Source organism: Tachyglossus aculeatus, chromosome 4, assembly GCF_015852505.1.
Source record: "Tachyglossus aculeatus isolate mTacAcu1 chromosome 4, mTacAcu1.pri, whole genome shotgun sequence".
Taxonomy (NCBI): domain Eukaryota; kingdom Metazoa; phylum Chordata; class Mammalia; order Monotremata; family Tachyglossidae; genus Tachyglossus; species Tachyglossus aculeatus.
This window is the reverse complement of record NC_052069.1, coordinates 2,137,858-2,150,042: the sequence shown is the minus strand read 5'-3', so window position 1 is coordinate 2,150,042 and position 12,185 is coordinate 2,137,858. Positions and strand designations below refer to the sequence as shown.

Here is a 12,185-nt window from a genome sequence, read left to right as displayed (position 1 = left end):
TACTCTATTTATTTACTTATTTATTTTACTTGTACATTTCTATTCTATTTTATTTTGTTAATATGTTTGGTTTTGTTCTCTGTCTCCCCCTTTTAGACTGTGAGCCCACTGTTGGGTAGGGACAGTCTCTATATGTTGCCAACTTGTACTTCCCAAGTGCTTAGTACAGTGCTCTGCACACAGTAAGCGCTCAATAAATACGATCGATTGATTGATTGATTGTAAAGCACTTGTTGCTTAACTTGTTCTAATAATAATGTTTGTATTTGTGAAGTACTTACTATGTGCCAAGCACTGTTCTAAGCGCTGGGGTAGATACAAGGTAATCAGGTTGTCCCACGTGGGGCTCACAGTCTTCATCCTCATTTTACTGATGAGGGAACTGAGGCCCAGAGAAGTTAAGTGACTTGCCCAAGGTCACACAGCTGACAAGTGGAGGAGCCGGGATTTGAACCCACGACCTCTGACTCCAAAGCCCGGGCTCTTTCCACTGAGACACGCTGCTTCCCGTGATCCATTTAATCACTTCTTAAGTGATGGGAGATAGGATCCAGAAAGCCAAGAGGGTTTCCCCGCTGCCCCGCTAAAATGATAATAATAATAATAATAATAATAATAATAATAATAATGATGGCACGAGCTCTATCCATTAAACCCCACTGCTTCTACTAAGCCATTACTGGCTCCGCTCGGCCAGCCTGGCAGGAATCAAGCAGTCGGTCGGTGGTATTTAGTGAGCGCTTACTGCTTGCAGAGGACTGAACAAAAGGTCTGGGAGAGTTTAAAACAACAGAATTAATTAGACTAATTTTAAGTGCTTACTATGTGCAAAGCACTGTTCGAAGCGCTGGAGAGGTATCAAGGTGATCAAGTTGTCCCGCGTGGGGCTCACAGTCTTAATCCCCATTTTACAGATGAGGGAACTGAGGCACAGAGAAGTTCATTCATTCATTCATTCAATTGTACTTATTGAGCGCTGTGTGCAGAGCACTGTACTAAGCGCTTGGGGAGTACAAGTTGGCAACATAGAGAGACGGTCCCTACCCAACAACAGGCTCACATATTTATTGAGCACTTACTGTATGCAGAGCACTGTACTAAGCACTTGGGAAGTACAAGTTGGCGAAATATAGAGATGGTCCCTACCCAACGGGTTCACATATTTATTGAGCGTTTACTGTGTGCAGAGCACTGTTCTAAGCACTTGGGAAGTACAAGTTGACCAAATATAGAGACGGTCCCTACCCAACAATGGGCTCACATATTTGTTGAGCGCTTACTGTGTGCAGAGCACTGTACCAAGTGCTTGGGAAGTACAAGTTGGTGACATATAGAGACGGTCCCTACCCAACAATGGGCTCACATATTTATTGGAGGCCTTCCCAGACTGAGCCCACTCCTTCCTCTCCCCTCGTCCCCCCCTCCATCCCCCCATCTTACCTCCTTCCCTTCCCCACAGCACCTGTATATATGTATATATGGTTGTATGTATTTATTACCCTATTTATTTATTTATTTTACTTGTACATATTTATTCTACTTATTTTATTTTGTTAATATGTTTTGTTTTGTTCTCTGTCTCCCCCTTCTAGCCTGTGAGCCCGCTGTTGGGTAGGGACCGTCTCTAGATGTTGCCAACTTGTACTTCCCATGCGCTTAATCCAGTGCTCTGCACACAGTAAGCGCTCAATAAATATGACTGAATGAATGAATGGATTATTGAGCACTTACTGTGTGCAGAGCACTGTACTAAGCGCTTCGGAAGTACAAGTCGGCAACATATAGAGACGGTCCCTACCCAACAATGGGCTCACACATTTATTGAGCGCTTACTGTGTGCAGAGCACTGTACTAAGCGCTTTGGAAGTACAAGTCGGTAATATATAGAGACGGTACCTACCCAACAACAGGCTCACATATTTATTGAGCACTTACTGTGTGCAGAGCACTGTACTAAGCACTTGGGAAGTACAAGTCAGCGACATATAGAGACGCTCCCTACCCAACAATGGGCTCACATATTTATTGAGCACTTACTGTGTGCAGAGCACTGTACTAAGCGCTTGGGAAGTACAGGTCGGCAACATATAGAGATGGTCCCTACCCAACAATGGGCTCACATATTTATTGAGCGCTTACTGTGTGCAGAGCACTGTGTGACTTTGGGCAAGTCACTTAAGTTCTCTGTGCCTCAGTTACCTCATCTGTACAAAAAAAGTGGGGATTAAGTCTGTGAACCCCACGTGGGACAACTTGATTACCCTGTATCTACCCCAGTGCTTAGAACAGTGCTTTGCACATGGTAAGCGCTTAATAAATGCCACTATAAATAAGAATACTAAGCGCTTGGGAAGTACAAGTTGGTGACATATAGAGACGGTCCCTACCCAACAACGGGCTCACAGTCTAGAAGGGGGAATCAATCAATCAATCAATCAATCGTATTTATTGAGCACTTACTGTGTGCAGAGCACTGTACGAAGCACTTGGGAAGTACAAGCTGGCAACATATAGAGACGGTCCCTACCCAACAGTGGGCTCACAGTCTAAAAGGGGGAGACAGAGAACAAAACCAAACATACTAACAAAAGAAAATAAATAGAATAGATAGGTAATGTAAAATAAATAAATAAATGCAATTGAGCAGATGATGACATATCCGAATGCCACATGATTTGGGCTAAGGGGAGCGAGCAAACAGACATTTAGGAAAATGAAGTCTTTTAGACTGTGAGCCCACTGTTGGGTAGGGACTGTCTCTACATGTTGCCAACTTGTACTTCCCAAGCGCTTAGTCCAGTGCTCTGCACACAGTAAGCGCTCAATAAATACGATTGATTGATTGACTTATTGATTGAAGGCCAGTGGCGCCAGCCGGAGCAGCTCCCTCCTAGTGAAATTGAGGCAGGAATGAGCCCTGGGGCACCGCCTTCTCTGCCTGGCAGGGAACCGGTTCCAGGGAAGAATCAATCAATCAATCAATCAATCGTATTTATTGAGCGCTTACTGTGTGCAGAGCACTGCACTAAGCGCTTGGGAAGTCCAAGTTGGCAACATCTAGAGACAGTCCCGACCCAACAGTGGGCTCACGGTCTAAAAGGGGGAGACAGAGAACAAAACCAAACATACCAACAAAATAAAATAAATAGGAGAGATATGTACAAGTAAAATAGATAAATAAATAAATAGAGTAATAAATATGTACAAACATATATACATATATACAGGTGCTGTGGGGAAGAATCTGACCTACGTGAAAAGGCTTCTCAGTGTGAGAGGATTGGCAAGGTGGTCGATGAGGAAAGGCTAAGAAAGAAAACAGAAACTCCTCACCATTGGCTTTAAAGCAGTCCATCCCTTCGCCCTGCTCTCCTCCTCCCACCCAGCCGGCACACTCCGCTCCTCTGGTGCCGCTCACCTTCTCACCGGGCCTCCATCTCATAATAATAACGATGGCATTTGTTAAGCGCTTACTATGTGCAAAGCATCACCGCCGACCTCTCGCCCACGTCGCGCCTCTGGCCTGAAACGCCCTCCCTCCTCATTCCTTCATTCATTCAATCGTATTTATTGAGCACTTACTGTCTGCAGAGCACTGTACTGCTTGGGAAGTCCAAGTTGGCAACATATAGAGACGGTCCCCACCCAACAGCGGGCTCACAGTCTAGCCTCAAATCCGACAGACGGTGACTCTCCCCCGCTTCAATGCCTTTCTGAGGGCACGCCTCCTCCAAGAGGCCTTCCCTGACTAAGCCCTCTGGAGTTTCCTCTTCTCCCACTCCCTTCAGGGTCACCCTGACTTGCGAGCTTTGCTCATCTCCTCTCCCCTCCCCTCCCCATGGCACTTATGTCCATATCTGTCATTTATTTATTTCTGTTCATGTCTGTCTTCCCTCCTCTAGACTATAAGCTAGAAGAAGAAGAAGGGGGAGAAGAAGAAGAAGGGGGAGAAGAAGAAGAAAAAGAAAAAGAAGAAGAAGAAGGAGAAGAAGATGAAGAGAAAGAAAAAGAAGAAGAAGAAGAAGGGGGAGAAGGAGAAGGGGGAGAAGGAGAAGGAGAAGAAGAAGAAGAAGAAGAAGAAGAAGAAGAAGAAGAAGAAGAAGAAGAAGAAGAAGAAGAAGAAGAAGAAGAAGATGATGAAGAGGAAGAAAAAGAAGAAGAAGATGAAGAGAAAGAAAAAGAAGAAGAAGGGGGAGAAGGGGGAGAAGAAGAAGAAAAAGAAGATGAAGAAGAAGAAGAAGGAAAAGAAGAAGAAGAAAAAGAAGAAGAAGAAGATGAAGAAAAAGAAGAAGAAAAAGAAAAAGAAAAAGAAGAAGAAGGGAGAGAAGAAGAAGAAGAAGAAGATGTAGAAGAAGAAGAAGAAAAAGAAGGAGATGAAGATGAAGAAAAAGAAGAAGAAGAAGGGGGAGAAGGAGAAGAAGAAGAAGAAGAAGAAGAAGAAGAAGAAGAAGAAGAAGAAGAAGAAGAAGGAGAAGGAGAAGGAGAAGAAGAAGAAGAAGAGGAAGAAGAAGAAGAGGAAGAAGAGGGAGGAGGAGGAGAAGAACAACAACAACTGTGGTACTTGTTATGTGCTTGCTATGAATAATAATAATAATAATGATTAAAATTGTGGTACTTTCCAATAATAATAATAACGGCATTTGTTAAGCACCTATGTGCTAAGCACTGCTCTAAGTACTGGGGAGGATATAAGATGATCAGGTGGTCCCACAAGGGGCTCAAAGTCCTAATCCCCATTTTACAGATGAGGTAACTGAGGCACAGAGAAGTTAAATGACTTGCCTAAAGTCACACAGCTGACAATTGGCGGAGCTGGGATTCGAACTCATGACCTCTGACTCCCAAGCTCATGCTCTTTCCACTGAGCCACGATGCTTCTCTAAGTGCTTACTATGTGCCAGGCACTGTTGTAAGCACTGGGGTCGATACAAGCTAATCAAGTTGGACACAGTCCCTGTCCCACATGGGGCTCACGGTCTTAATCCCCATTTTTCAGATGAGGGAACTAAGGCACAGAGAAGTGAAGTGACTTGCCCAAGGTCACCCGGCAGACAAGTGGAGGAGCCGGGATTAAAACCCAGGTCCTTCTGACTCCCAGTCTGGTTCTTTATAATAATAATAATAATTATAATAATGGCATTTATGAAGCGCTTACTATATGCAAAGCACTGTTCTAAGAAGCAGTGCTAAGAAGCACCGTTCACTGTTCAGAGAAGCAGTGTGGCCCAGTGGAAAGAGCCCGGGCTTTAGAGTCAGACGTCGTGGGTTCAAATCCCGGCTCCGCCACTGTCAGCTGTGTAACTTTGGGCAAGTCACTTCACTTCTCTGGGCCTCAGTTACCTCATCTGTAAAAAGGGGATTAAGACTATGGGCCCCCCGTGGGACAACTTGATCACCTTGTAACCTCCCCAGCGCTTAGAACAGTGCTTTGCACATAGTAAGTGCTTAATAAATGCCATCATTAAGTGCTAGGGAGGTTACAAGGTGATCAGGGTGTCCCACGGGGGGCTCACAGTCTTAATCCCCATTTTACAGATGGGGTAACTGAGGCACAGAGAAGTTAGGTGATTTGCCCAAAGTCACACAGCTGACAGTTGGTGGAGCCAGGATTTGAACCCATGACCTCTGACTCTAAAGCCCGGGCTCTTTCCACTGAGCCACACTGCTTTATCCACAAGGTCACGTTACTTCTCTGTCCAGTCCAAGAGAACGGATGGAGATTGATCCTCCCACCCCAAATTCCCTTTTAGAGAAGGCAGTGGGAAATCCAGAGTTATTCCGATCGCCTCTCAATCAATCAATTGTATTTAATGAGCGCTTACTGTATGCAGAGCACTGTACTAAGCACTTGGGAAGTCCAAGTTGGCAACATATAGAGACAGTCATCATCATCATCATCATCAATCGTATTTATTGAGCGCTTACTGTGTGCAGAGCACTGGACTAAGCGCTTGGGAAGTCCAAGTTGGCAGCATATAGAGACGGTCCTTACCCAACAGTGGGCTCACAGTCTAAAAGGGGGAGACAGAGAACAAAACCAAACATACTAACAAAATAAAATAAATAGAATAGATATGTACAAGTAAAATAAATAAATAATTTGTTTTATTTTATTTTATTTATGTATTTATCTCCCTCCTCTCTGCCAGCTACAGCTTGGGTAATTCACTTTGCAGGTGCTTAGCTCCGCACGTACAGTCGTTTCCGACCCACAGCAAAACCACGGACACAACCCTCCCCTCCCCGCTCTCCATCTGCCGCCGTTCTGGTAGCGGATCCACGGAGTTTTCTTGGGAAAAATCCAGAAGTAATGAAGAAGAAGAAATCAGAAGCAGCGTGGATCAGTGGAAAAAGCCCAGGCTTTGGAGTCAGAGGTCATGGGTTCAAATCCCGGCTCCACCACTTGTCAACTGTGTGACTTTGGGCATTTCTCTGGGCCTCAGTTCCCTCATCTGTAAAATGGGGATGAAGACTGTGAGCCCCACGAGGGACAACCTGATCACCTTGTAAATCCCCCAGCACTTAGAACAGTGCTCTGCACATAGTAAGCGCTTAATAAATGCCATTTAAAAAAAAAAGTGGTTGCCCAGCGCCGCCTTGGCGCAATCAACTGGGTCTCCGCCCTCGTTCATTCAATCATATTTATTGAGCGCTTACTGTGGCTGGACTAAGCGCTTGGGAAGTCCAAGTCGGCGACTTCTAGAGACGGTCCCTACCCAACAGCGGGCTCACGGTCTAGATGGGGGAGACGGACAACACAACCAAACGTGCGGACGGGTGTCAAGTCGTCGGAACAAACAGAATTGAAGCTAAAGGCACATCATTAACAAAATAAATAGAAGCAATCAATCAATCGTATTTATTGAGCGCTTACTGTGTGCAGAGCACCGGACTAAGCGCTTGGGAAGTCCAAGTCGGCAACATATAGAGCCCAACAGTGGGCTCACAGTCTAGAAGGGGGAGACAGAGAACAAAACCAAACACACTAACAAAATAAAATAAATAGAACAGATATGTACAGGTAAAATAAATGAATAAATAAATAAATAGAGTAATAAATATGTACAAACATCTATACATATATACAGAATAGTATCCCATGCGGCTGCTGCCTTGCCCGGGTGAGTTTTGACTTGCCAGCCACTCGCTAGCCACTGCCCAAGCTCGGCAGGGAATGGACAGGCCTCGGCTTGACTCTCCCTCCCGTAGCCGAGACTGGTAGCACCTGTATACAATAATAATAATAATAATAATGGTATTTATTAAGCGCTTACTATGTGCAAAGCACTGTTCTAAGCGCTGGAGAGATTACAAGGTGATCAGGTTGTCCCATGGGGGGCTCACAGTCTTCATCCCCATTTTACAGATGTGGTAACTGAGGCACAGAGAAGTTAAGTGACTTGCCCAACATCACACAGCTAATTGGTGGAGCCGGAATTTGAACCCATGACCTCTGACTCCAAAGCCCGTGCTCTTTCCCACTGAGCCACGCTGCTTCTGATTTCTTCTTCTTCATTACTTCTGGACTTTTCCCAGGAAAACTCCGTGGATCCGCTACCAGAACGGCGGCAGATGGAGAGAGGGGCGGGGAGGGTTGTGTCCGTGGTATCCGTGGTATATATTTACATATATATATGTATATATGTTTGTACAAATTTATTACTCTATTTATTACTCTATTTATTTTACTTGTACATATCTATTCTATTTATTTTATTTTGTTAGTATGTTTGGTTTTGTTCCATGTCTCCCCCTTTTAGACTGTGAGCCCGCTGGTGGGTAGGGACTGTCTCTATATGTTGCCAATTTGTACTTCCCAAGCGCTTAGTCCAGTGCTCTGCACACAGTAAGCGCTCAATAAATACGATTGATGATGATGATGATGATGGTAGACGACTACAAACTCCCCAGTTGCCACCCTGAGAGGGCTGCACGTAGTAAGCACTCGATAAATAGCGTTGACTGACTCTCTGTGCCTCAGTTCCCCCACCTGCCTCAGTTTCTCGAGGCCCAGTGGAAAGAGCCCGGGCTTTGGAGTCAGAGGTCATGGGTTCCTATCCCAGCTCCAATTCATTCATTCATTCAATCGTATTTATTGAGCGCTTACTGTGTGCACAGCACTGTACTAATCAATCAGTCAATCAATCGTATTTATTGAGCGCTTACTGTGTGCAGAGCACTGGACTAAGCGCTTGGGAAGTCCAAGTTGGCAACATATAGAGACAGTCCCTACCCAACAGTGGGCTCACAGTCTAGAAGGGGGAGACAGAGAACAAAACCAAACATACCAACAAAATAAAATAAGTAGGATAGAAATGTACAAGTAAAATAAATAAATAAATAAATAGAGTAATAAATATGTACAACCATATATACATATATACAGGTGCTGTGGGGAAGGGAAGGAGGTAAGACGGGGGGATGGAGAGGGGGACGAGGGGGAGAGGAAAGAAGGGGCTCAGTCTGGGAAGGCCTCCTGGAGGAGGCCTTCATTCATTCAATCGTATTTATTGAGCGCTTACTGTGTGCACAGCACTGTACTAATCAATCAGTCAATCAATCGTATTTATTGAGCACTTACTGTGTGCAGAGCACTGGACTAAGCGCTTGGGAAGTCCAAGTTGGCAACATATAGAGACAGTCCCTACCCAACAGTGGGCTCACAGTCTAGAAGGGGGAGACAGAGAACAAAACCAAACATACTAACAAAATAAAATAAATAGAATAGATATGTACAAGTAAGATAAATAAATACATAAATAGAGTAATAAATGCATACAAACATATATACATATATACAGGTGGTGTGGGGAGGGGAAGGAGGTAAGGTGGGGGGATGGGGAGGGGGAGGAGGGGAAGAGGAAGGAGGGGGCTCAGTCTGGCCAATTGTCAGCTCTGTGATTTTGGGCAAGTCACTTGACTTCTCTGTGCCTCAGTTCCCTCATCTGTAAAATGGGAATTAAAACTGTGAGCCCCCTGTGGGACAACCTGATCACCTTGTAAACTCCCCAGCGCTTAGAACAGTGCTTTGCACATAGTAATTGCTTAATAAATGCCATTATTATTATTAGTATGAGTATTAGTATTATTTGGGCAAGTCACAACTTCTCTGGGCCTCAGTGACCTCATCTGTAAAATGGGGATTAAGACTGTCAGCCCCTTGTGGGACAACCTGATTGCCTTGTAACCTCCCCAGCGCTTAGAACAGTGCTTTGCACATAGTAAGCGCTTAATAATTGCCTTCATCATCATCATGAGAGAAGACAGAGGGAAAGATGACTGAGCAGATATCGTGTGGGTAAAGGCAGTGTTTACTACTACTACTAATAATAATAATGGCATTTATTAAGTGCTTACTATGTACAGAGCACTGTTCTAAGTGCTGGGGAGGTTACAAGGTGATCAGGTTGTCCCATGTGGGGCTCACAGTCTTAATCCCCATTTTACAGATGAGGCAACTGAGGCTCAGAGAAGTTAAGTGACTTGCCCAAGGTCACACAGCAGATGTGGCAGAGTCGGGATTCAAACCCATGACCTGACTTCAAAGCCCGTGCTCTTTCCACTGAGCCACGCTGCTTCTCTGAAAGTTCACTGACTTTCCTTCTGATATTTTCTGGTGTGAAAGATACATCTATTTATCACCCTATCAGAGGCAAAACCAAAAATAGCCAGGGACCTAAAATCTACCCCTAGCATCAATGCTTAGAACAGTGCTTTGCACATAGTAAGCGCTTAATAAATGCCATCATTATTATTATTATTGTTTGATGAAATCAGCTGGAAAAACTACCTATACAAATTAAATCTTCAGAGGGTGTTGTTAAAAAAAAAAATCAACCTTAGAAATACCTCCTCATTTACCTAGTGGGTTAATTAACCCCGACCTAGTGGGTCAGAGAAGCAGCGTGGCTCAGTGGAAAGAGCCCGGGTTTTGGAGTCAGAGGGCATGGGTTCAAATCCTGACTCTGTCAATTGCCAGCTGTGCGACTTTGGGCAAGTCACTTCACTTCTCCGTGCCTCAGTTCCCTCATCTGTAAAATGGGGATTAAGACTGTGAGCCCCCCGTGGGACAACCTGATCACCTTGTAAACTCCCCAGCGCTTAGAACAGTGATTTGCACATAGTAAGCCCTTAATAAATGCCGTCATTATTATCTATTTATCACCCTATCAGAGGCAAAACCAAAAATAGCCAGGGACCTAAAAATCTATCCCTAGCATCAGTGCTTGGAACAGTGCTTTGCACATAGTAAGCGCTTAATAAATGCCATCATTATTATTATTATTTGATGAAATCAGCTGGAAAAACTACCTTATACAAATTAAATCTTCAGAGGACATTGTAAAAAAAAATCAACCTTAGAAATACCTCCTCATTTACCTAGTGGGTCAATTAACCCTGACCTAGTGGGTCAGAGAAGCAGCGTGGCTCAGTGGAAAGAGCCCGGGCTTTGGAGTCAGAGGGCATGGGTTCAAATCCTGACTCCGCCACTTGTCAGCTGTGTGACTATGGGCAAGTCACTTCACTTCTCCGGGCGTCAGTTCCCTCATCTGTAAAATGGGGATGAAGACTGTGAGCCCCCCGTGGGACAACCTGATCACCTTGTAAACTCCCCAGCGCTTAGAACAGTGATTTGCACATAGTAAGCCCTTAATAAATGCCGTCATTATTATCTATTTATCACCCTATCAGAGGCAAAACCAAAAATAGCCAGGGGCCTAAAAATCTATTCCTAGAATCAGTGCTTGGAACAGTGCTTTGCACATAGTAAGCGCTTAATAAATGCCATCATTATTATTATTATTTGATGAAATCAGCTGGATAAACTACCTATACAAATTAAATCTTCAGAGGGCATTGTAAAAAAAAAAATCAACCTTAGAAATACCTCCTCATTTACCTAGTGGGTCAGAGAAGCAGCATGGCTCAGTGGAAAGAGCCCGGGCTTTGGAGTCAGAGGGCATGGGTTCAAATCCCAGCTCCGCCAATTGTCAGCCTTATTACTTTGGGCAAGTCACTTCACTTCTCTTGGCCTCAGTTCCCTCATCAGTAAAATGGGGGTGAAGAGAGGAGGGAGATACACAAATAATAAAATAAATTATTTATTTATTTATTTTACTTGTACATATCTATTCTATTTATTTTATTTTGTTAGTATGTTTGGTTTTGTTCTCTGTCTCCCCCTTCTAGACTGTGAGCCCACTGTTGGGTAGGGACTGTCTCTATATGTTGCCAACTTGGACTTCCCAAGCGCTTAGTACAGTGCTCTGCACACAGTAAGCGCTCAATAAATACGACTGATTGATTGATTGATTGAATGAAGTCAAACTGAAGAATCTGGTGAGATCGGAAATCAAGGCAAATAATTCTCAGCGATCGGGTCCAGGAAAATACCGCCTGCAATTAGCCACTGTGCGCTGCAGGATTTGCAAATTTGCAGCAACCAGCGTGGCTCAGTGGAAAGAGCCCGGGCTTTGGAGTCAGAGGTCGTGGGTTCAAATCCTGACTCCGCCGCTTATTGGCTGGGTGGCTTTGGGCAAGTCACTTCACTTCTCTGGGCCTCAGTTCCCTCATCTTCAAAATTGGGATGAAGACTGTGAGCCTGATGTGGGACAACCTGATCACCTTGTATCTACCCCAGCGCTTAGAACAGTGCCTTGCACATAGTAAGCGCTTAATAAATGCCATCATTATTATTATAGAGCCAACCCTACCACCTCAACTTCTAGCACAGTGGAAAGAGCCTGCGCTTTGGAGTCAGAGGTCATGGGTTCAAATCCCGACTCCGCCAACTGTCAGCTGTGTGACTTTGGGAAAGTCACTTCACTTCTCTGGGCCTCAGTTCCCTCAGCTGGAAAATGGGGATTAAGACTGTGAGCCCCACGTGGGACAACCTGATCACCTTGTAATAATAATAATAATAATAATTGGCATTTGTTAAGCGCTTACTATGTGCAAAGCACTGTTCTAAGCGCTGGGGAGGATACAGGGTGATCAGGTTGTCCCATGTGGGGCTCACAGTCTTAATCCCCATTTTACAGATGAGGGAACTGAGGCCCAGAGAAGTGATGCGACTTGCCCAAGATCACACAGCAGACAGGTGGTGGAGTCGGAATTCGAACCCATGACCTCTGACTCCAAAGCCCGGGCTCTTTCCACTGAGCCACGCTGCTTGTAACCTCCCC

At 44.6% G+C, this 12,185-nt stretch overlaps 1 protein-coding gene across 1 annotated transcript in view; it reads right to left on the bottom strand.

Annotated features, from left to right (window-relative positions):
• The window catches only part of GRK4 (G protein-coupled receptor kinase 4), a 221,929-nt gene that overhangs the window by 159,287 nt on the left and 50,457 nt on the right, over positions 1 to 12,185 (bottom strand). The gene's annotated exons all lie outside the window — the stretch shown is intronic.